The sequence below is a fragment of the Bufo bufo genome, chromosome 3, assembly GCF_905171765.1.
Source record: "Bufo bufo chromosome 3, aBufBuf1.1, whole genome shotgun sequence".
Lineage (NCBI taxonomy): Eukaryota > Metazoa > Chordata > Amphibia > Anura > Bufonidae > Bufo > Bufo bufo.
In genome coordinates this window covers 542921852-542946738 of record NC_053391.1, presented here as the reverse complement: position 1 = coordinate 542946738, position 24887 = coordinate 542921852, and the positions used below count along the sequence as shown (strand labels likewise).

The 24887-nt window shown below is 43.8% G+C and overlaps 1 protein-coding gene across 5 annotated transcripts in view; it reads left to right on the top strand.

Annotated features, from left to right (window-relative positions):
* ELF1 (E74 like ETS transcription factor 1) overlaps positions 1-24887 on the top strand; it is a 108916-nt gene that overhangs the window by 47758 nt on the left and 36271 nt on the right. Inside the window, exon 1 of one of the 5 annotated variants that reach the window (XM_040425393.1) lies at positions 17639-17773. The exons of the other annotated variants lie outside the window; for them this stretch is intronic. The gene's annotated coding sequence lies outside the window, so the exon portion shown is untranslated. Of the gene's footprint in view, positions 1-17638; positions 17774-24887 lie in introns of those variants that run through there. 5 annotated transcript variants of the gene reach the window in all.

The window sequence follows — 24887 nt, the reverse complement described above, 5'->3', positions numbered from 1 at the left end:
ATGTTGCTGTTGCTCCGTTCTGTGGTCCGCAAAAAAAAATAACCTGTCCCATTCTTGTCCGTGTTTTGCGGACAAGAATAGGCAGTTATATTAATGGCTGTCTGTGCCATTCCGCAAATTGCGGAACGCACACGGACGCCATCCGTGTTTTGCGGACCGCAAAACTTACAACGGTCATGTGCCTCATGCCTTTGTTTTATGCTCCAGGAGCTCCTGGCAGTGCGAGAGTTTCAGCTAATGACCGTATATTTGGTTAAGTGATCATAATGAAATTCTGATGTTTTAGCCAAAGTGCCCTCAAGCTAGAGGAGCATTTTACCATCGCCTCCTCCTCTTTCTTCTTTGATGTATTTGAGATCATTTAGTTTCTCTTCCTTTTCTATAGACAGTCCTAGAACCAGCTGAGCTGCAATGTACTGGGAGGGATGTGCTTCTCATTATACAGATGATATGCTGGTAATAGGCATGTGACAGTGGTGAGATCACTGCCCGCTTTCCTCCAATACCCTCATCCTTCACCAGTTACCGCCTGGCCTGATAAGAATACAGCCTTTGTTAATTGCCCTGAATCAGCAAAGAAACCTTGTGCTTGTAAAATCTGGTGAGCTTTGTGATGCAAGGGGGAGTCTTATGTATTTAGCTTTAGTTCAATCAAATGTAAGTCAGTGGAATATAATGTGTTAATCTTTTTCTGAAAATTACCTGGGCGCTGACATATTGGAGGCACATAGTTCCTTCCTGCGTTATCTGTATAGATAGTACAGCAGATTGTGTGCCCCGTGACAGATGCAATGAATCATGGGAGTAAATGGTCTACACTACAGTCTCCAGGAATATGACCATCCCTCTAGACACCAGAAGAGCTGCACATGGAGCCGTGCCTGTGTGTATAGTGTTGCTGTCCTGACTTAAAGGGGTATTCCGGTTATATCAAGTTATCCCCTGTCTAGAGGATAGGGAATAACTGGTATATCGTTGGGGTCCTACCGCTGGGACCCCCACCGATCTAATAGTTACCCCCTATCAAGAGGATAACTTCATATTACCAGCTTACCCCCCAAAAGATGGATGTTTTTTACTTATTTTTAATTTTTTTTTGGAAAACATCTATTTTTTGGCTATTGGTTATTTTTGTAATAGTTTGTTAAAAATTTAGCTTGCATGTATGGGAAAGCTTGTATTCTCACATACTGCAGGCTGCTGAGTCCATCAGACCAGCTTTCTGACGGCTTAGTCTGCAGCCCCTTTCTCTGTCCTGAATGCACATTAGGCCTCATGCACACGACCGTTGTTGTGTTCCGTTCCGCAAAATGGGGTTCCGTTGTTCCGTGATCCGTTTCTGTTTTTGTTTCCGTGTGTCTTCCTTTATTTTTGGAGGATCACCAGACATGAAGGAAAGTAAAAAAAAGTCTAAGTCAAGTTTGCCACGCAAATGATAGGAAAAAAAACGGACGCGGATGACAATCTTGTGTGCCTCCGCGTTTTTTCACAGTCCCATTGACTTGAATGAGTCCGTGAACCGTTTTCCGTGAAAAAAATAGGACAGGTTATATTTTTTTGACGGACTGGAACCACAGATCGCGGATGACAAACGGTGCATTAGCCGAGTTTTCAACGAACCCATTGAAAGTCAATGGGTCCGCAGAAAATCACGAGATACGGAAGAATGGACACGGAACACCGCAAAACGCACAACGGTCGTGTGCATGAGGCCTAAAGCACATATTTTAATAATACACAATTACGAAAATAATTTTTAGCTAAAAAGTCCCCATAATGCCTTAAAACACATATAGGTGACACCAGAGATGTCTGGTAGCGGCTTACACCCCTCTTCCCATTCAGGGAACGTGTATTGGGCTGACACTGGTGTAAAGTATAGACCCCTTTGGAGTTCAGCTAAGGTCACTGGCTGCACGTTGGTAATAATATGTCATGGCAGCATGGTGCCCATTCAGATGAATGGCAGGCTGAATGTTGTTTTGGCTAATAGAGGGGTCCATTGCAGGGCACACACCACTATGACATGCATATGCTCATGTTGCTCAACCAAAAGCAGCAAAAATGTAAACTTGGTCTAATATGCATTTATTATATTAGTAGATGTTTTTTCAATAGTGCCCATTTATGCAGGCAGATGTTCGGTGCCGGTCCACTATATGCACGTTGGTTGGCGCTAGTTATCCTTTCAATTTTAATTGATTGTGAGGTGGGTGAATGAGTGATTATAGCTGCAGAAAAACGGGAATTCTCTGCAGACGCAATCCGCCACCAAATAGCTGAGTGCTGCCCTGTGTCAGCCCTTGTGTAGGTACTGTGGGTACAGTCTGTGGCCAGATTCACATATAGAATGTCACTAGTCTCTAGCATTATCCTTCTAATGGATTATTTTTAACTAATGAAGAAACAAAAACTGATGCCGGAAAGGCAGGAAATATTTGTCACTAGTATTGCATATCTGTCTTTGGGCTTCCTGTCAGTTGAACCACGAGCAACGTAACCGATGTGCAAAGACCGTGGTGTTAGTAAGCTTCAGAAGACCACCCCGAATGTAAACTAAATACCGCATCACGTGCAGATGTGTTAATATTTGTGCAACGCCCCCAAAAAATTTTCTTTTTCTTTTTTTGATAAGCATGCCCCATGTAAATGTCTTTAGTACTAGTCAATGGAAGTCTTAATACTGAGATACGCACCAGGCCAGGCTGGACAACCCTCCGCTCCTGCCATAGGAATGGCTTATCCAGTTGTCTGATTCAAATGGTCCTGCTTTGCTAGAACTGGGGATAACTGCTGGTTGCTGGCTGTGTCTCGTCTATTAGCAGAGTAAAAAACAGTGTCGTTGAAATGTACCTCCCTGTAAAACCCCCTCCGAAAAGCATAATATCATAAAGTCTCTTCTATATGGTTCCATTATATTGGATCACATAGACTACACATGCAATGTTTTCCTGCCTACACTGTCAAATCGAATCGACTTTGATAGAGTCCTTGTTCTAATGGCATTTGGGAAGGTATAACAGTCATGTGAAGGGTATCGCACAGTCCATGAGAAATTTTTATAGAAATACTAGCAGAAGGACCCGGCTTCGCAAGGGTATATTTCATTTATTTCATTTAATGTTTGTGTATGTCATTAAAAGATATCGACAGTATCCCGCATAACAGTGACCTTTACAGCACCCCGCCCCTTTAAAGCTAACCTACAGCAGTGAAGAAAAATGGCTGGGTTTGTTATGGAAACCTGGAGTAAAACTGTGTGTATGTGGAGACTAAGGGCCTGCGAGCTTCTATTGGCTGATCAGGGTGACCGTGTGTATGGCAGTTGGGATATGAAGAGAAAGAGCTGCAGGCCTCTATTGGCTAATGTAGGTCATGTGATATGCCATATTTGCATTATTATTTTTTTATATCTCAGGAACAGTACGTCCTAGAGAGCTGTGACCCCCCCCCCCCCCCCCCCCCCCCCCTCACAAGATTTCTTTCCAGGTAGCAAGGGATGTGTATACCAAGTTTCGTTGAACCTTCAGCCGACCGTTGTCTCTTGATTGCCCCATAAACATGCTTAGGAGCCAATATGGTGCCTGGCAGCTGCTCATCTCCATCTGTAATGAATGATTTTAGATTGAGGGACTGTTGGGCTTTCCCCATTTATATTAGATCGACAAGCTTGGCCAGATTCAATACCTAGACATTTTTCATTTTCAGATATAATTTTGGGCAGATTGTTTTTAAAAATGTGGTGTTTTTAACATGAAAAATAATCTAGAGCAAAAAGTTTTGACCTACTCATGTACATACAAATGTAACTTGGCCACTGCAGGTGACCATCCTTGTGTGTGCTATCAGGTGGTTACAGTCTGCAGATGTTACAACAGGCAGTCTACCTAAGGCCTCCTGCATACGACTGTATCCGTTTTGTGGTCCGCAAATTGTGTATCCGCAAAATATGGATGCGTTCTGTGTGCATCCCGCACTTTAGGCGGACCCCGTTGTGGAAATACCTATTCACCACAAAACGTTTTATTATTTACCACACGGATTACATTTATTGCGGCCCCCAGAAATGAATTGGTCCGTATTCGATCCGTGAAAAAAGTACATCCATAGTTGTAGTGTAAGCCAGAACCAGGAAGGGGTCCAAAACGCAGAAGAGGAACAAATCTTTCCATTGTACTTTTTCTCTGTAGGTTTAATGATTTTGGCTTACAAATATGAATGCAAATTACTGACCAGGTGAAAGTGACTGCATAGTCAATACAATAGCAACTTAGAGGGGTTATCCAACGCCTATAATGCCCCCAAAATGCCCAGGCACCACATACAGGTTATACTAACCCCGCTCCCCGGCACCCGCGCGCTCCAGATGCCTGCACGGCCGCTGCTGCATCTTCCCATCGTGTAGATCAAAACATCCGGCGAAGGGGGAGCCAATAGCAGGCCGCAACGGGAACTAGCCTCCCTAGTGATGCTAGGGAATCTCGTTTCCATGCTATTGGCTGCACTTCCCCTTCGCCGCATGTTTTGATCCGCCTGATGGGAAGATGCTTCGGCGGCCGTGCGTGCATCTGGAGCATGCGGGTGCTGGGCAGCGGGGTGAGTATAACCTGTGCCCAGGCATTATTGGGGTTGGAAAACCCCTTTAATATTATGCGGGTCCTTTGATATCTTGCGGACCTGGAAATGCTTTAATACATATTGTGCAAGCAATATTCCAGTTTGTAAGGAATGGGACTGGCAATCACTCAGCAGGCAGAAGTTTCACACTGAAATGTGTTTTTGACTTCTATCTTTATTTAAAGGGGTTTTCCAGGAGTAAAATAATAATGACCTATCCTCAGGATCGATCAGTAGTATCTCATCCACCGATCAGCTGTTTAAAGAGGTTGAGTGTGCAGCCTCCTCACACAGCGCTGTTCATGGTATAGTGGCTGTGCTTGGTATTGCAGCAGAGGCCTATTCACTTGAACATGGCTCTGCCAATAAATGTGACGTCACTGGCTTAGGAAGAGGCTAATCGGTGGTGGTCGGACCCACATGATCAGATATCGATGACGTATCTTCAAGATGGAACATCAGGATTCTAGTCCTGGAAACCCCTTAGATTTTAATAATCTTTATAATTTCTTAGGTATTCCATTACTTTGTATGTAGTAGAATGTCGTACGTTCACGTATAATATTACACATAAGCTAAGAAATAATACAATATTTTCCATCATGGAACTAGTACAGAGACCATAGTCCACTACTAAATGTAGTCTATATATACCCCTTTTATATGACTTGGTTTTCTACTCCTCAGCCTATAGATCTACAATTGTATACATATATATTCACAAGGAAGTAGCAGCACATGGAGCGGTGCGTAGAGCAGTGTGATCACTTTGTGACTTTGTACTTCTTTTTGTTGATAGTAGCGTTGGCCGCAGATATACTGACCTTTGTCTCCCAGATATTTAACTTAAATGCTAGCTAATCATCCGTGGCCCTTTTAGATGTCCCGGCGATTTGGGGTATGTGGTTAATAGGAGAAGGAATACTTTGATCTTTTTTGTAATTAGGGGGTCTTCTCTTCATATAATGCATTGCCTGTCCATACACTGAAGACCTTTTGTTTCTTACACTATTTTTCTAGAAGACGCCTCTGTTCTGGTTACTCATGTTATACAGAACAGATTAATGTCACATTTTAGGTCTGTTTTGCCTAAAGGATGGACCGGTCATTTAAAAAGTTAATTTATTATTACTTATCTTCATAAAGACTGTACTTGGGTATTTACATTTTATATTCTGGTTGCTGATTTTCATACTTGCACTTGGATGAGAACAGCGCTGCTGTAACCAGGCGGGACAGCCGCGCGGTGTACGGTGCTGTGCTCTCCCGTGCCTGGGTTTGGCGCACAGCTACAGCTACAAACAGCTGATTGGCAGGTTTGAGGAGTCATCAGTATTGGGCTCCTCGGAAAACCCCCTTAAATCAGGCAACCAAATAATTCTGAATAGCTCTGTAGTGGAAACGATGGAAAGTCTGCATTTATTACACCAACCCTTTCGGAAGAAGCAGAACTGCAGCGCTTGCTTCCAGTACCATGACTGCAGTGTTGTACCGAACAGAGCGCTACTTCCAGGGAGACAGCAGTTTAGAAAAACTAAGCTCAAAGAGAAAGTGAAGATTGATGGAATTATTTTTATAATTGTTTTTGAATATTTTCAAAGTTTAGTGTTGGGTTAAAAGAGTTTTCCCGAGACTTAAATACTGATGATCTATCCTTTTTGGATAGGTCATCAGTATCTTATTGGTGGGGGTCCGACACCTGGGAACCCTGCTGATCAGCTGCTTGAGAAGATGCCGGCGCTCGCAATACCTCTGCTGCTGCTGCCTCCCTGCTTACTAAGCACAGCGCCGTACATTGTGAAGTGGCTGTGCTTGGTATTGCACCCCAGCCCCATTCACTTTTATGAGGCTGAGCTACGCCCTAAGCCACGTGACCCTATGAATGTGTCATCACTTGCTCTAGGAAAACCTGCAAGAAGGCCGCTATGCTAATGCAAGTGCCGGTGCCTTCTCAAACAGCTGATCAGTGGGGGGCCCGGGTGTCGGACCCCCACCGATCAGATACTGATGACCTCTCCAGAGGAGAGGTCATCAGTATAGAAGTGTCAGAAAACCCCCTTTAAAACTTTAACCATTTAGGGACGCAGCAATTATTTATTTATTTTATTTTAATTTTTGTTCCCTGCCATCTTGAATTCATAATATTTTTGCGGGTTAAGTTGTACTTTTTAATGGCACCATCTTATATTGTATATTATGTAGTGGGAAGCTGTAAAAAAAAAATGGTAATGGGGTGGAATTGGGGGAAAAAAGAGAAAAAAAAAAAGCAATTCTGCCATATTTTTATGGGTTTCGTTTTTAAAGCGTTCCCTGTGCGGTAAAACTAACCTGTTGAATTTATTCTGTGGGTCAGTATGTTTACAGTGTTACCACATTTTTATAGTTTTTCTTGTGTTTTAATACTATAAAAAAATAAAAACTTTAGAAGAAACGAATTGCTATATTCTGGCCCCAAAACCTTTTTATATTTATGTCTACAGAGCTGTGTAAGGGCTCATTTTTGTGGGGCAATCTGTAGTTTTTATTAATACCATGTCGAAGTGTATGTGACTTTTTAATCAGTTTTTATAAAAAAAATTGAGGGAAGCTAAAGTGACCCAAAAATGTAAAAATTGCCATTTTGAATTTTCTCAGTTGCACTGTTCAGTTTTAATAGTTTAATAGTATGGGAACTTTAACATTTGGTCATCTGATTGCTGAAAGACTGCAATGACTTAACATCAGTGTGCTCCTTGTAAGCCCTGTAATGAACTTCACTATGACAGCTCTCGGAGCCTTCAGAAGGCCCAAGGCTACCATATCAACTGGCTCCCTCAGTCTCAGTGCAGCCCTCCCAGGGAAAAGACTGATCAGATGCCATGGTCCTGATTGGGTTAAATGTTTGTGATTGGCGTTATAGCTGATCATGAACTCTCCAGGTGTCTGTTGTGTAAAACAGCAGGTACCCTGCAGCTTTGATGACCACTCAGTTCCTGAGTGGGCACCATCTTTAAAGTCCCAACTAGCATTGTAAATGTATGATGCAAGTAGTGAAGAGGTTAACCACCTCAGCCCCCAGTGCTTAAAGACCCTGAAAGACCAGGCCACTTTTTACACTTCTGACCTACACTACTTTCACCGTTTATTGCTCGGTCATGCAACTTACCACCCAAATGAATTTTACCTCCTTTTCTTCTCACTAATAGAGCTTTCATTTGGTGGTATTTCATTGCTGCTGACATTTTTACTTTTTTTGTTATTAATGGAAATTTAACGATTTTTTTGCAAAAAAATGACATTTTTCACTTTCAGTTGTAAAATTTTGCAAAAAAAAAACGACATCCATATATAAATTTTGCTCTAAATTTATTGTTCTACATGTCTTTGATTAAAAAAAAATGTTTGGGTAAAAAAAAAATGGTTTGGGTAAAAGTTATAGCGTTTACAAACTATGGTACAAAAATGTGAATTTCCGCTTTTTGAAGCAGCTCTGACTTTCTGAGCACCTGTCATGTTTCCTGAGGTTCTACAATGGCCAGACAGTACAAACACCCCACAAATGACCCCATTTCGGAAAATACACACCCTAAGGTATTCGCTGATGGGCATAGTGAGTTCATAGAACTTTTTATTTTTTGTCACAAGTTAGCGGAAAATGATGATTTTTTTCTTTTTTTTTTTTTTTTCTTACAAAGTCTCATATTCCACTAACTTGTGACAAAAAATAAAAACTTCCATGAACTCACTATGCCCATCACGAAATACCTTGGGGTCTCTTCTTTCCAAAATGGGGTCACTTGTGGGGTAGTTATACTGCCCTGGCATTCTAGGGGCCCAAATGTGTGGTAAGGAGTTTGAAATCAAATTCTGTAAAAAATGACGAGTGAAATCCGAAAGGTGCTCTTTGGAATGTGGGCCCCTTTGCCCACCTAGGCTGCAAAAAAGTGTCACACATCTGGTATCTCCGTATTCAGTAGAAGTTGGGGAATGTGTTTTGGGGTGTCTTTTTACATATACCCATGCTGGGTGAGATAAATATCTTGGTCAAATGCCAACTTTGTATAAAAAAATGGGAAAAGTTGTCTTTTGCCAAGATATTTCTCTCACCCAGCATGGGTATATGTAAAAAGACACCCCAAAACACATTCCCCACCTTCTCCTGAGTACAGAGATACCAGATGTGTGACACTTTTTTTGCAGCCTAGATGGGCAAAGGGGCCCATATTCCAAAGAGCACCTTTCGAATTTCACTCGTCATTTTTTACAGAATTTGATTTCAAACTCCTTACCACACATTTGGGCCCCTAGAATGCCAGGGCAGTATAACTACCCCACAAGTGACCCCATTTTGGAAAGAAGAGACCCCAGGGTATTCGCTGATGGGCATAGTGAGTTCATGGAAGTTTTTATTTTTTGTCACAAGTTAGTGGAATATGAGACTTTGTATGAAAAAAAAAAAAAAAACATAATTTTCCACTAACTTGTGACAAAAAATAAAAAATTCTAGGAACTCGCCATGCCCCTCACGGAATACCTTGGGGTGTCTTCTTTCCAAAATGGGGTCACTTGTGGGGTAGTTATACTGCCCTGGCATTTTCCAGGGGCCCTAATGTGTGGTAAGTAGGTAAATGACCAGTGAAATCCGAAAGGTGCTCTTTGGAATGTGGGCCCCTTTGCCCACCTAGGCTGCAAAAAAGTGTCACACATCTGGTATCGCCGTATTCAGGAGACGTTGGGGAATGTGTTTTGGGGTGTCTTTTTACATATACCCATGCTGGGTGAGAGAAATATCTTGGCAAAAGACAACTTTTTCCATTTTTTTATACAAAGTTGGCATTTGACCAAGATATTATCTCACCCGGCATGGGTATATGTAAAATGACACCCCAAAACACATTCCCCAACTTCTCCTGAGTACGGCGATACCAGATGTGTGACACTTTTTTGCAGCCTAGATGCGCAAAGGGGGCCCAAATTCCTTTTAGGAGGGCATTTTTAGACATTTGGATACCAGACTTCTTCTCACGCTTTGGGGCCCCTAGAATGCCAGGGCAGTATAAATACCCCACATGTGACCCCATTTTGGAAAGAAGACACCCCAAGGTATTCAATGAGGGGCATGGCGAGTTCATAGAAATTTTTTTTTTTTGGCACAAGTTAGCGGAAATTGATATTTTTTATTTTTTTCTCACAAAGTCTCCCGTTCCGCTAACTTGGGACAAAAATTTCAATCTTTCATGGACTCAATATGCCCCTCACGGAATACCTGGGGGTGTCTTCTTTCCGAAATGGGGTCACATGTGGGGTATTTATACTGCCCTGGCATTCTAGGGGCCCTAAAGCGTGAGAAGAAGTCTGGAATATAAATGTCTAAAAAATTTTACGCATTTGGATTCCGTGAGGGGTATGGTGAGATTTTATTTTTTTGTCACAAGTTAGTGGAATATGTGACTTTGTAAGAAAAAAAAAAAAATTCCGCTAACTTGGGCCAAAAAAAAGACTGAATGCAGCCTTACAGAGGGGGGGGGGGGATCAATGACAGGGGGGTGATCAATGACAGGGGGGGTGATCAATGACAGGGGGGTGATCAGGGAGTCTATATGGGGTGATCACCCAACTGTCATTGATCACCCCCCTGTAAGGCTGCATTCAGACGTCCGTATGATTTTTGCGGATCCGGTCCATCTATCAGTGGATCCGTAAAAATCATGCGGACATCTGAATGGAGCTTTACAGGGGGGTGATCAATGACAGAGGGGTAATCAATGACAGGGGGGTGATCAGGGAGTCTATATGGGGTGATCACCACAGTCATTGATCACTCCCCTGTAAGGCTGCATTCAGACGTCCGTATGATTTTTACGGATCCTATCAGTGGATCCGTAAAAATCATGCGGACATCTGAATGGAGCTTTACAGGGGGGTGATCAATGACAGAGGGGTAATCAATGACAGGGGGGTGATCAGGGAGTCTATATGGGGTGATCACCACAGTCATTGATCACTCCCCTGTAAGGCTGCATTCAGACGTCCGTATGATTTTTACGGATCCGATCCATCTATCAGTGGATCCGTAAAAATCATGCGGACATCTGAATGGAGCTTTACAGGGGGGTGATCAATGACAGAGGGGTAATCAATGACAGGGGGGTGATCAGGGAGTCTATATGGGGTGATCACCACAGTCATTGATCACTCCCCTGTAAGGCTGCATTCAGACGTCCGTATGATTTTTACGGATCCTATCAGTGGATCCGTAAAAATCATGCGGACATCTGAATGGAGCTTTACAGGGGGGTGATCAATGACAGAGGGTAATCAATGACAGGGGGGTGATCAGGGAGTCTATATGGGGTGATCACCACAGTCATTGATCACTCCCCTGTAAGGCTGCATTCAGACGTCCGTATGATTTTTACGGATCCGATCCATCTATCAGTGGATCCGTAAAAATCATGCGGACATCTGAATGGAGCTTTACAGGGGGGTGATCAATGACAGAGGGGTAATCAATGACAGGGGGGTGATCAGGGAGTCTATATGGGGTGATCACCACAGTCATTGATCACTCCCCTGTAAGGCTGCATTCAGACGTCCGTATGATTTTTACGGATCCGATCAGTCTATCAGTGGATCCGTAAAAATCATGCGGACATCTGAATGGAGCTTTACAGGGGGGTGATCAATGACAGAGGGGTAATCAATGACAGGGGGGTGATCAGGGAGTCTATATGGGGTGATCACCACAGTCATTGATCACTCCCCTGTAAGGCTGCATTCAGACGTCCGTATGATTTTTACGGATCCGATCCATCTATCAGTGGATCCGTAAAAATCATGCGGACATCTGAATGGAGCTTTACAGGGGGGTGATCAATGACAGGGGGGTGATCAGGGAGTCTATATGGGGTGATCACCTCCGTCATTTATCACTCCCCTGTAAGGCTGCATTCAGACGTCCGTATGATTTTTACGGATCCGATCAGTCTATCAGTGGATCCGTAAAAATCATGCGGACATCTGAATGGAGCTTTACAGGGGGGTGATCAATGACAGGGGGGTAATCAATGACAGGGGGGTGATCAGGGAGTCTATATGGGGTGATCAGGGGTGATCAGGGGTGATCAAGGGCTAATAAGGGGTTAATAAGTGACCGGGGGGGGGGGTTGTAGTGTAGTGGTGCTTGGTGCAACATATTACTGAGCTGCCTGTGTCCTCTGGTGGTCGATCCAAACAAAGGGGACCACCAGAGGACCAGGTAGCAGGTATATTAGACGCTGTTATCAAAACAGCGTCTAATATACCTGTTAGGGGTTAAAAAAATCACATCTCCAGCCTGCCAGCGAACGATCGCCGCTGGCAGGCTGGAGATCCACTCGCTTACCTTCCGATCCTGTGAACGCGCGCGCCTGTGTGCGCGCGTTCACAGGAAATCTCGCGTCTCGCGAGAGGACGCACCGGCGCGTCCACCCAGAACAACAGGACCGCCGCAAAGACGCAATCCTGCGTACGGCGGTCCTGAGGTGGTTAAAGAAGTTGTCAGTTGGGATAACATTTTTTGAGTCCGAATGGGTAAGGGTACTTTCACACTAGCGTTAAAGTTTTCCGGTATTGAGTTCCGTAATGGGGGCTCAATACTGGGGAAAAAAAACGCTTCAGTTTTGTCACAATGCATTCTGAATGGAAAGCATTTGGTTCAGTATGCATCAGGATTTCTTCAGTTCAGTCCCTTTTACGGTATTTGGCTGGAGAAAATACTGCAGCATGCTGCTTTATTTTCTCCGGCCAAAATTCCGGAACACTTGAAGAAATGCCGGATCCGGCATTAATTTCCATTGGATGGAACCGGAGAGACGGCTCTGGTATTGCAATGCATTTAGAAACATAGAATGTGTCGGCAGATAAGAACCATTTAGCCCATCTAGTCTGCCCAATATACTGAATACTATGAATAGCCCCTGGCCCTATCTTATATGAAGGATAGCCTTATGCCTATCCCATGCATGCTTAAACTCCTTCACTGTATTTGCAGCTACCACTTCTGCAGGAAGGCTATTCCATGCATCCACTACTCTCTCAGTAAAGTAATACTTCCTGATAGAGAGAACTATGTCCTCTTGTAGCAGTTTTTCTTCTTTTAAATATTTTCTCCTCTTTTACTTTGTTAATTCCCTTTATGTATTTAAAAGTTTCTATCATATCTCCTCTGTCTCGTCTTTCTTCCAAGCTATACATGTTAAGGTCCTTTAATCTTTCCTGGTAAGTTTTATCCTGCAATCCATGTACCAGTTTAGTAGCTCTTCTCTGAACTCTCTCCAAAGTATCAATATCCTTCTGGAGATATGGTCTCCAGTACTGAGCACAATACTCCAAATGAGGTCTCACTAGTGCTCTGTAGAGCGGCATGAGCACCTCCCTCTTTCTACTGGTAATGCCTCTCCCTATACACCCAAGCATTCTGCTAGCATTTCCTGCTGCTCTATGACATTGTCTGCCTACCTTTAAGTCTTCTGAAATAATGACCCCTAAATCCCTTTCCTCAGATACTGAGGTTAGGACTGTATTACTGATTGTATATTCTGCTTTTGGGTTTTTACGCCCCAGGTGCATTATCTTGCACTTATCAACATTAAATTTTAGTTGCCAGATTTTTGACCATTCCTCTAGTTTTCCTAAATCCTTTTCCATTTGGTGTATCCCTCCAGGAACATCAACCCTGTTACAAATCTTTGTGTCATCAGCAAAAAGACGAACCTTATCATCGAGGCCTTCTGCAATTTCGCTGATAAAGATATTAAACAAAATGGGTCCCAGAACAGATCCACATCCGGAAACAAATTATATCCATTTGTATACGGATTTCCGGATCCGGCAGGCATTTCCGGCAACAGAACTGCCTGCCGGATTCTTCTAACGCTAGTGTGAAAGTACCCTTAAACAAAAGCATTGCTCACCGATCCCCTCTTGCTGCTGTTCTACTGCTTACCAGGTCCCCACTGGTCTCCACTTCGTGGTCCTGGCACGACATTTAAGAAATAACATGCAGCAATCGTCTCCTCTGAATGGGGACAAGTGATCTCTACCGCAGTCACTTGTCCCCATACAGATTCTTCTGGGCAGTAGATCCCTTTTTACACAGGACGATTTAAACTGGATCATAGGTACACAACCCCCCTTCCCTCCTTGCGCACACACACACACACCTTTCTCATAACCTGCATGGTCCTCAGTGGCTTGGTGCCTGCCGATCAGACACATATCCCCTATCCTGTAGGGGAGCAGCCCTTTTAATAACAGCTCTGAAACTCATCAATAGACATAGTGTGGCTCCAACCACAATCCAGTCACATTGGCTACATGGATCTTGTGACTTGTGCTGTGATGGTGGACATTGCTCCTAACTGCAGCGCTGTTCTTTCGAAGTGAATGTAGGTGCTGATGGTGCAGTATAGCTCTGGCACCGACTTCCAGCGATGGAGCTACACAGAGCAGCTGACCATGGGGGTATCCTGAGGGTAGGCCATCACTTAAAGGCTGGGCAACCCCTTTTAATAAAATATTTAAAGCAGACTTATAGCATGTAAAAATACACTGTAAATCAATGTAGCAACCTCTACAAAGAAACAAAAGCTCATTATATAGTTTGGCAGCTGGGCTAAGAAGTTAGGTCTGGCCCCACTCTGAGGCATAATGGAGAGATGCTCTGTAGGGTAGGCTCGAGCCGTCTTTGCATTACAGCCATATCATACTAGGTTTTGCTGCAGGGGAAAACACCCGGCTGGCCATGGGTCCCTCCAGCAAATTTAGCTGTTTGCTAACGGGTGCTGGGAGTGGGACCCTAGGGGTCACTTTCTGAAAGGAGTTGTCTGGGATGAGCCAGCCTTTTTAACCCCTTAGTGACCACTAATACGCCTTTTTACTGATGTAAACAAAGGGGTTTTTAGCTAAACGGCTGGCTTTAATCAACCATTACATGTGCCCAAAATGGTGCATTAAAAAGTATAACTTGTCCTGCAAAAAATAAGATCTCATATAAGTACATTGATGAGAAAACAAAAAAGTTATAGCTCTTGGAATGCGATTTTAAAAATATTTGCGTGGTATCTAAGGCTACTTTCACACTTGCGGCAGAGAGATCCGGCAAGCAGTTCCGTCGCCGGAACTGCCTGCCGGATCAGGCAAAACGTATGCCAACTGATGGCATTAGTAAGACTGATCAGGATCCTTATCAGTCTTAAAAATGTCTGATCAGTCGAAATAATGCATTGAAATGCTGGATCCGTCTTTCCGGTGTCATCCGGCAAAACGGATCCGGCATTTATTTTTTTCACCTTTTTTTCAGTCTGCGCATGCGCAGACCGGAAGGACGGGTCCGGCATTCCGGTATTCTGAATGCTGGATCCGGCACTAATACATTCCTATGGGAAAAAATGCCGGATCCGGCATTCAGGCAAGTCTTCAGTTTTTTTCGCCAGAGATAAAACCGTAGCATGCTAAGGTTTTCTCTTTTGCCTGATCAGTCAAAACGACTGAACTGAAGACATCCTGATGCATCCTGAACGGATTACTCTCCATTCAGAATGCATGGGGATAAAACTGATCAGTTCTTTTCCGGTATAGAGCCCCTGTGACGGAACTCCATGCCGGAAAAGAAAAACGCTAGTGTGAAAGTACCCTAAGGGGTTAATGTACAGAAGGTTCCTACTGAATCTCTGAAGTCCCCTATTATATTACTTCATCTCGAGGGGAACATTTTGCTTCCGCACTGAGGTTACATCTTCCCATTTTTCTGCACAAACCACTTGTTTGTGTTTCTGCCTTAAGTAAAAACGCTTTAGGGAAGTACATGAAAGGCGACCATGCTCTTTTCTCATGTCAAGGGCTCATGCACACAAATGTGTGCCGCCCATGTCATGCATTGGGGGCCGCAAATTGCGCTGCCCAATGCACGGGCACCGTCCGGATGGCCAGCGCTGATGGATGCAGACCCATTCAACTTGAATTGGTCCGCGATCCGTCCGCCCCGCAAAAAAATAGAGTGCTTCTGTGGCCTTCCGTTTCCGTGCCTCTGCACCATATCTTCCAGATTGCGGACCCACTTAAGTGAATTGGTCCCCCTCCGTGAAACGGTGTGCACATGGCCGTTGCCCATATATTGCAGACCCACGGTTTGCGGGCCACATTATGGACATGGCCAGCACCGTTTGTGTGCATAATACCTAAGAAAAGTTATCGATTTACTGGTGAAAATTGGTTCTGAATTACCTGAGCTGAGTCAACAAGGCAGCCGTGTAGCTTATAGAAGCAGGCTAGGCTCTTCCCATAGACTGCAATGGAGAGAACGCTGCACACATGCACACACAGGCCCTCCCCTGATCTTTATTATGTCCATTGCCTGATTTCTAATGCAAAACATGGTTCACTGGGCCTCTCGGACTGCCAGCAAACATTTAGGGTATAACCTATGTTTTCCTTCACCTGGCTTGAAGGATTTGCCTGGTAACACATTGATCGGGTACACCGGTGGAGAAGCAACTACAATTTGGCCTAATATTGCTTATGTAACTTACATTAAGAATTGTGTGCCACCAGAAAGTTTGGCCTTAGGTGTGAGAGAAGAAGATGGCAGCTGGGCACCAGTTCTGGGGGACTGTTTGCCTCATGTGACACTGTGTTCCTCACTGAAAAGTTTTTTCTTTTAGGACTCTTTCACACGAGCGGGTTTTTCATTCGGATGCGATGCGTGTTGTGACCACATAACATCTGGACTGAATCCTGACCCAGTCATTTCACTGGGTCTGTGCACATGAGCGCCGTTTTTCATGCATCATGTTTGCGTTCAGGAAAAATGACAGCATGTTCTACGTTTTTCACACCGCTCCAGTCCCATAGAAGTGAAAGGAAGAAAAATGGAAGACCTCTGCACGCAATGCGTTTTTTACTGATGGTTACGAGGAGATGTAGATTGGTATTCTCCAGTTTTTCTTTACATATGTGAAATATACATGTAATCCGGATGCAATCTGGAGAAAAAACTGATCCTGACACCATCCGCATCATTCGTGTGCAAGAGGCCTAAGAGCGTTTTGGAGACTAAAGCTTGTGCCCATACACTTAGATAGCTGTAGGGTGACGGCTATTCCTCCCAACTCCCTCCGTAATATGCATGTGTGTTTAGGGCTCATGCACACTGACGTGTTTTTAGTCTTCACCCGAGCCAGATTTTTGTGGGTCAGATGCAGACCCATTAACTTCAATGGGGGCCGTAAAAAAGATGCAGACAGCACACTGTGTGTCTTTAAACCTAACACTTTTGTCTAGTGATGCTACTACAGTTTTCTTCATGCCACCCCCTACTGGAGTGATTTTGCAATGTTTGTTTTTTTTTGTGTCTTTTTAAAAAAAAAAAAGTCACCATGATAAATTTGGCGTGAAACTGATTAACATGGATAAAGCAGTCACTTTCCCACCCACTTTTCAAAACGTAAGTGGTGTAGATAATATTTGTGCAAGCGACCCCAAAAAGACTTTGAAGCCAGAATTCGGGGACGCAGGGTGTGATAAATTACCCCCAGAGACTTTGAGTTGTATGATTTCAAGTCGTTTTACCGCCTATGTGAATTTTTGCAGTTAGGTGGGCTACCTGGTGGATGTTGCTTCTGAAAGATTGAATTTTCTTTCATATTTGCAAATAATACGCAATAATAATTGCAATGGTAATTGCAATAGTAACCTGAGTGCAGTCCACAAGTTCTATCTTTACTGTCAGCCATTGGGAAAAAAATATGAAAGCGAATGAATGCACAAGGCTTTGTTTTTAGCAAAGGGAAAGGGCACGCTTTGTTTTGAATGTGGACACGGCGTGGAAAGGGTTAACGGTGAAGTCAACAGGTACAGGCACATCCAGGTATGTGATCTGCTTGTTTGCAAGGTGCTACAAATGCTCTCTCTATGCAACCTGACACCCCGTAGGCTGGGCCAGCTCGCCTAGGAAAGCAGGCAGCAATGTAAGAGAACTGGAATTTCAGGTCCAGGTCGGTAATAGCAGCCGGCCCTCCCAGGGCTGTGACTGGCGATTGCTGTCAGTTCCAAACTGAAAATAGGAGTAAGGTTTAGAGATGATGGTTCTCGGTCTGTGACCAGCGCATAGTCTTCTTCAATCTGTGTGTTGCACAAGGTAAGAATTGTGCTTCTTCTGGCCAGGGATCCAGGTTGGTACTTTTAATATTAGGCCTGAAAATAATGCTAGCTCTTGTATTGTTCATTTTTGTACGTCAGGTATGGATGCTTTAGACTTTTGGTTTGTGTTGAATTTTCTGTGTCCTGTAAGGTTAGCTCATGACCTGGCTATAAGACGCATCAGATCTTCATTATAAGTACAGTGCATTGTGTCATTGCATTTGTCTCTTTGCACAGCATTGTCCTCACTTTCCATTATAGTTCTAGAGAGCCGGATCCATCTGGGTTCCTGCAGCCTTCTGGATGATGGCGTACCTCTAGTCCACTTCATATGAGGCAGTAGTCCATGAGCGCACTGCGTAAGCCGTAAACCTTTGTCTACGTGTTTGACTAAACCTGCAAAATATTAGACCCCGTGCATTGAACAACATCTGAGAGCGTCTACTCTACAGCTTTTAGCAAGTTCATGTGCAAGATGTGTACAAGGCATGTAATATAGCATGACCAGGGTAACATTTGTAGCTCATGAAAGTCAATGTTGTGGGTGACTCAGCCACACATTCAGCAGATAAGGCTGCTCCTGGTCAGCAGTTTCATTTGTCCTTCTTTTGACTGATTAAACCATGTCCCTCTAATAGTAATCATCTACACCTCAGTTGATTCACATGATGTTCTTGCAGTTGAATGATGTAAACTTTTAGCACTGTCTTCTGTATTGGATATTAGACATGTTGATGTCTGGCTGAAATGTCCAACGAATGTGATTCTTCATTGGATTAAAGGGAACCAGTCAACAACTTTATGCTGACCTCACTGAGGGCAACATAAAGTAGTGACGGACATGCTGATTTCAGCGGTGTGTCATTTGTGAGCTAAGATAAGTGGTTCCTGAAAACCATTGCAGCCTGGGTCCGTAGAAGAGTCATGGTTATTCATGAACCTCTGCTCTCCCCACCCGCCTACTGAGGATTGGAAGTTCTCCCCTTGAAGAAAACTAAGGAGAAGACTGTCAACATCAGCAGGTGGCCAAGGAGAGCAGGATGTCATGAATAACCAGGACTCTTTTCAGGCAGCCGTGACTCCTTGCCCGAGCTGTAGTGAGTATAATGTTGGTTTTCAGGGACCACTTACTTTTAGCTCATGAATGACACACTGCTGACATCACCGCCTGTCACTACTTTTTACTGCCCTCAATGAGAGCTGCTTAAAGTGGACAGGTTCCCTTTAAGTATCTTGACATGTTCTGAAAGCAATTTACAAGCAGTACAGAGTGTAGATTCCATTATTTTCTTCTGTGCAAGTGCACCCACTTATCTCAAGGTGCACTCTGAAGCCAATGGATAGGTTTTGTGCAAGGAGTAGTCCTTGTATTAGTAATATCCAGTTTTTACCTATGGAACACACTTCAGTGTTGCTGCTGGTACCATGGTTGACATATGTAATAACCGTAAGGGATGCTGGGGCTATCTTTATTGTTGATATTTTGTACCCTGCATGATAGATATAATAAGATGACGTAAAGCTGGCAGTAAACATTAGATTCGATAGCTGGTCCCAGTCTCAGTGGGTCCCGGCAGGGAGTCCTATGATATCTGTCTGCAGTCAGACAAATTAATGATCAGCGTGTTGAGTTTTGGAGGTGTCTGACAGTGGCTTATTCCCTAAGGAGGTAAACATGCATGCTTGGTTGAGCATACATGTTTACATGGGGAGTCTAGAAAGCAAAGTTTGGTCAGCAGCCATCTCATGGCCAGTTTTAGTCATTTATCAGGCTTGCTTATATGATAAATTCATTTCTTTAGGACCATGATATATTAAAGCCCTGTTTTGCAAATTGCTCTTCATAGTAATAGGGATGGGTAAATGTGCAAACAAACTTGGGCCAGTCCTGGCCCAACCATGGGTCTGACAACCTTCAACATTATTGATCCCTTTGATGTTGTCAGTTTGAGTCATTAGACTTGCAGTTAGGCCAGACCTTGCACCCCATTATATGGGTGCATAAATATGCCGTTTTATGCTTGCATGAGGCTAGCCTTAGGGAAAGAGTCTAAATAATAAAGCATCAGGCAGATGTTTCCATTGTTGCCACTAGGGTTGTAAGCAAGCGTTCGCAAATATGGTAATGGGGGATGGGGAGTCAAATTAGCCTCGTACTTTGTACCAGCAGGCCCCACCTGTTTCTCCACTTTCAGAGGTGATATGGTTCAAGCCGGTTTTGTTAGTGGGTGAGCCAGTCTAAAGTTAATACCACCTGCAACATGTCATAGTGTATTCATATGTAGTCTCTGCTAAATTGTTACAGGACACAAGACGAAACTCTGAGCTTTTACTGCTACTCCCCAGGGGATGGACGACCACCAGCTAACTACAAGCTGATATGATGAAAATGCATGCTGTCTCCATTCACACATGCAGGTTTTTATACGGAGACTTCTGCAGGGGGCTGCTTGGCCGGTCATGGCATCCTGCTGCCAGATCAGCAATTGGCTAGGCCTGCAGGAGCAGAACTTGCGGTGGTGCTTCCCGAAGGGGGTTGTTTCTGATAAGACACCCCAGGTTACAGTCTGTGCATGTAATACCTTTCTGAATGTGTATTTGAAGGGCTAAACAATCGGATCTTAAATGGCCAATCTGGCCACTTATCCTGAAACTTGTCTCAAACCAAGCAGCAGGTCCTGTTTGCATATGGTCAGCCCTTTATTTGTCCACCTAAAAGTAGAATTCAGACTTTAAGATCTGAAATAGGACTAGTAATGGTTGGGTTCTGTAAAATTAACAGCTTCTGTCCTAAACCAGAATTTTGCTTATAAGGTACTGATTCAAACATGCAACCCAATGTAATGGGTTTTAGAACTTTTATAGTACGTGTTGAAGATGAGATTTAGCCATCACACTTCTATTCAGACCTGCTAGTAGCAACTGACAATTCATCATTGCATTGTCTGCTAGCTTGCCTTCTTTCCATAGCTGGCAGTAAACATTAGATTTGATAGCTGGTCCCAGCTATCATCTTGGTATCTTTTTTTCTTCAGGTGAGGGAGGACTCCCACATGTCTGGCCATCCACCCTATCAGTCCAGGCCACCTTCTTCCATTGCCTCATGGTCTGTGTCTGATGCCTATGTAGATGCTTTCAGCAGTGGACATGGTCAGCAGTCTGATCGGACTGTAGCTACTTAGTCCCATATACAACAAGCTATGATGCACTGTGTGTTCTGACACTTTCTGTCATGGCCAACATCCACTGTTTCAACAATTTGTGGTACAGTAGCTCTTCTGTGGGATCCGACCAGATGGATTAGCCTTTGCCCAAATATGCAACAATGAGCCTTGGGCACCCATGACTGTCAGCAGTTCATTCATTCTTCTGTGGACTACGTTTGGTAGGTACTAACAACTGGACACCCCAATGCTGTTTTGGAGATGCTCTGACCCAGTCATCTAGCCATCACAATTTGGCCCTTTTCAAAATCAGGGGAGAGTCTGGAGGCCCACATATACATTAGATCTGTGATGACTAACCTCCGGGACTCCAGCTGTGGTAAAACTACAACTCCCAAGATGCACACTTGCTTGGCTGTCCTCAGAACTTCATAGAAATTAATGGAGCATGCTGGGAGTCATAGTTTCACCACAGCTGGAGTGCCGGAGGTTAGCCATCATGGCATTAGATGGTTGCCGGGTTCAGGTTAATGGTAATGGAGAACATCTGATGGTTCCCTCATGTCCACCTAGTGTGTCTGCACTGGTTTGTAGCTGCTTCTAATGAAACAATTCTAATTGGCTGGCTTGTACAATAGAGTGAATCACTCCATTAACTGCCCCCACGTACAAGGGGATATGGGTGGTAGGACTGAGCTTCTGGGCACATTAGGTGGATGTTCTGAGAGGGAATCAAAAGTACACCAGGGGGCACCATAACAAGTGTGGAACAGCAATATTTAACACCGTTTCTACAGAGGACCCTATCTGGGAAGGGTTTATACTATAACGAACACTTATGCCTAAACTTCTACTAACCACTCTTGTCCCAGACACTAAAACTTAACTTTTACTTCTTTATTAAAACAAGTAAGAAAATGTGACAAGTGAGCTAGCTGAAAGATTAAAACGGACTGTACCCCAGAGAGAGGTGCTATTAATGACTGGTATAAAGCGTATATGTGCAGGCGGGGGTGCACTGACCCGCACTGCCTTTCACCACAAACCCTTCTCAATTCGCTAGGGTATTGCACTGTGCTTGATATCTATTATCCCCCCACGATTGGGGTGTAAATTGTGGAACAGGACACAGGTTACAGTCCAGCATCGATGGAGTACAGCAAATTAAAAACCTAAATTCCGCCCCCCAACATGTTTCGCCAGCTAATCTGGCTTCATCAGGGGTAATGGGCAGACTTGAATGACCAACGCTTGAATGAGTGGTTAGTAGCCGGTTAAGCACAAGTGTTCGTTACAGCAATATTTAGGCACAGGAGCATTATTTAATGATTCCTATTGAAATATTCTATTTTGATTTCATATTTATTCATGGGACAGCCCCTTTTGTATGCCAGTCTCTACAGTGACGGTCACTCCAGAGAGAATTGCAGTTGGAAGTATTTTGGGCAGAAGTAATCCATGGAAAATGTTTGATATAGTCAGGAACCCAGGACAGTTGGAAGGGACTGGAGTGCAAATCACTTTAGCCCTTGAACCACACTGGGGTGATGTATTTATGCCTATATAAAAGTCGTTTTCTGGTGATTGTGCATTAGCAGAGATGATAAGGTATTCAGCTGCTGGAAGATGGACTGGAGGAGTAATTACATTACAAGTGACTGTTATGGAGATTAATAAGCGTTTACTTTGAGTGCTTGCTGGCGAGTTCACCCAATGTGCCCTTATGTGGGGTGTGTCTAAAGCCCTTTTATTACCGACAGCTTGCAGATGTTTGATATTTAAAACCTGTTTTAAAGGGAACGTGTAATCAACTTTCTGCTGACCTCACTGAGGGCAGTATAAATTAGTGACAAAAATGCTGATTTCAGCGGTGTGTCACTCATGAGCTAAAAGTAAGTGGTTGCCGAGAACCAGCATCATAATCATTGCAGCCCAGGCCTTGAGAAGAGTCAATTCTACCGGAGAAGAGTCATGGTTATACATAATCTCCTGCTCTCTCACCCATCTGCTGATGGTTGGCAGTTCTCTCCTAGAGAGAAAGGGAGAAAACTAGGTAGAAGACTGTCAGTCATCAGCAGGTGGGCAGGAATTCATGGATAACCAGGACTCTTCTCAGGTGGCCGGGACTCTTTTCCAGGCCCAGTCTGCAATGATTGTGATGTTGGTTCTCGGCAACCACTTATTTTAACTTATAAATGACAGATCTCCGAAATCAACTCACCTGTCTCTACTTTATGCTGCCATTAGTATGGGCAGCATAAAGATGATGACAGATTGTTTATTTACCCATAAAGTAACGTTCCTTAGTTTTCGTCATGTTGTTCTCGGTGACATTCTCATGCTGTTCTCACAGTTGGCTGTATGTTGTTTCTTCTGATATGGCAGCATGAGAATGGGTGTTATAGGATTGTGCTGGCATTAAAGGAGCCCTTCAGTGGAGCATGTCCTAATTCACCTTACACTTTCATCATCCTTCTGGTCCTGAATTTGGATACCATGTGATGCTGAATGTGCCTGGTGGCACGGGGAGTGGGGCAATCCTAGATGATGATCTGAGATGTTATCTGTATATTGAGGTCTCCTGACTCTCTCCTAACTGCGTATGTTTGGGGGGGGAGAGATATTGGACATGTTGGAACTCAACATGTCTAATTCTATATTCCATGATAAATAAGCCGCTGCCAGAGGTATCCGACAGCAACTCCCTTCCCATTCCCTACAGAAAAAATCCATGTTTGTCCGACTAGGGACTCTTGTCTGAAACTTTTTATGGCATAACTGTATAGTGTAACAATAAATGTCTTTATAGGTGCAGGTCACAGCAGTGGATATGCCATAAATCTTCCTTTAAAAACTGTCTTTCTATGACTTAGGGACACTTACTCTTGCCTTTTGGTATCAGTGTTGGTCTGGAGATTTGGACTTCATGGATGGTTACTTGTGCTTTTTTTTATATATGACTCCGCTCACTTCCTGCTGTTACTAAAGGACATGGGAAACCACTTTTAGTGCTCAGGGAAAGCTCTCCAGCCTTCTGTATGTACGTCCTCTTGTGCGTGTGGTTAATGTTTTCAGCCTTGCTGTGTGTAACTAGGAGGGTCCTTGATAGTCCTCCCACGCATTCTGCAGGCTGACTTCATCACAGACTCCTCATGTAGCTAGCTGAGCAATGATGGCTCAGGCATTTCAGGGAACGAGAAGGCGTTGGTTCATGTGGATTATGCAATAGAGGAGAGCACACTGTGCAGTTAGTGTCCATTACATGGGAGAAAAACAAAAGCCACTGTAATCGAGAGGCGGGTGAGGCCTAGCGCTGACCTGAGACCTGACAGAAAGAAACTCCCTATGAAATCTCAGGGGTATGGTGATGCAGAAGTCTGTGGTTGCTGCATTAGGGTGGGTTCACACCCAGGTTTTTGCTGGTCTTTTCTGCACATTTGCGTTTTCAGTAGCGTTTTTGCACCTTTTGTTTTTTGGTGCGGTTTTCTGGTAAAAACGACAACTCTGGCTGAAGGTCTATGAGAAATATGAGACCCAGGACACACAAGCATTTTCTTTTTGCTTCTGATGTTTTAATTAGGTGGATTTTTTGTCCGTCTTGTTTCTTAAAAAAAAAACTCAACAGGCCTTTTCACATCATCTTCTCCATTGAGACAAAGAATCAGGAAGAAAACGCTAGTGGTAAGACGCACTGGGGATACATTTTTTACGCCACAAATGTGGTGTAAAAAAAGTCACAAATTATGGTGCACGCTATAACTAGAAACTTTTTAAGCTTCTTGTCACTTTTCTGAAGTGGCGAGAAAAGGAGGAAGGGCACCCGCTGGCATAGGTCATAGCTCAAGTCTATGCCAGACCCTGACTGCCATAGACTTGAGTTTCTGATGCTCAAAGGGGCAGAAATGCATCTAATTTATTAAGAGGCACTTGCCTCTTAATAAATTAGGC